Below are 813 nucleotides of genomic sequence, written 5' to 3' on the forward strand. Positions count from 1 at the left end.
GGAGATAATCAGGTAGAGAAAGTGCTTGATGGTGTCAAGGAGTCACAGTGAGCTGGACCCTGAGAAAGGCACAAGGAAAATGAGATGCTGAGATGCACAGCGGCCATCAGAGGCACACCCCATCTCCAAGACCATCCCCACTCTTAACCTGGTTTTCTTCACTCAAATTTCTATCATAAGGCTTTATAACACTTGTTCCAGAAGACTGTCCCGCCTCCCCCCCTTACAGGGGGAACAAAGAGGGTATAGGTGTCACTACTGAGGATTAGGGAAATAAAGTCCACAGTTGATCTAGATTTGATGTCACAGAGGTTATTTTCAACGTGCAGCTGGGTGTACAGTGAGGATAGCAAGATTTTTTTTTTAATCAAAGAACTTTTTCCATTGGCCCGTACGGGGATTGAACCCGCGACCTTGGCGTTATTAGCACCACGCTCTAACCAACTGAGCTAACCGACCACCTCAGGGGTAAAATTTTTTTATGTTCAGACACTAGGAAGATTTTTCTCACCTTCTTCATTCATCCAAACGATACTCGCTTTATATGATCTTAACTATGATTAAATGACACTCCTTTTTCAATGAGTATGTTTTTTATTTCCCCTTTCCTCACTCCCGCAAAAAGAAAAACAAAATCTCTACCTCCAGCAGAAATGAATTCACTTCTCCTATGGAAAATAAGACGTTCTGGAGCCGTTGATTTCGTCCTAAGAGAAACATTCACTAGAGAGGGCTCCTTCAGCGCACCCCAGGAAGCCTTTGAGAAAGATTCAGACACCTCCCGGGGAAGGACCTGGTCGATTTTGTCGCCTC

At 44.4% G+C, this 813-nt stretch overlaps 1 non-coding gene across 1 annotated transcript; it reads right to left on the reverse strand.

Annotated features, from left to right (window-relative positions):
• Positions 1-385: 385 nt before the first annotated feature.
• Positions 386-459, reverse strand: TRNAI-AAU (transfer RNA isoleucine (anticodon AAU)). Its single transcript has one exon. It is a non-coding gene; the product is annotated as a tRNA-Ile (tRNA).
• Positions 460-813: the final 354 nt, after the last annotated feature.

This window comes from Elephas maximus, chromosome 1 (genome assembly GCF_024166365.1).
Source record: "Elephas maximus indicus isolate mEleMax1 chromosome 1, mEleMax1 primary haplotype, whole genome shotgun sequence".
Classification (NCBI taxonomy): Eukaryota; Metazoa; Chordata; class Mammalia; order Proboscidea; family Elephantidae; genus Elephas; species Elephas maximus.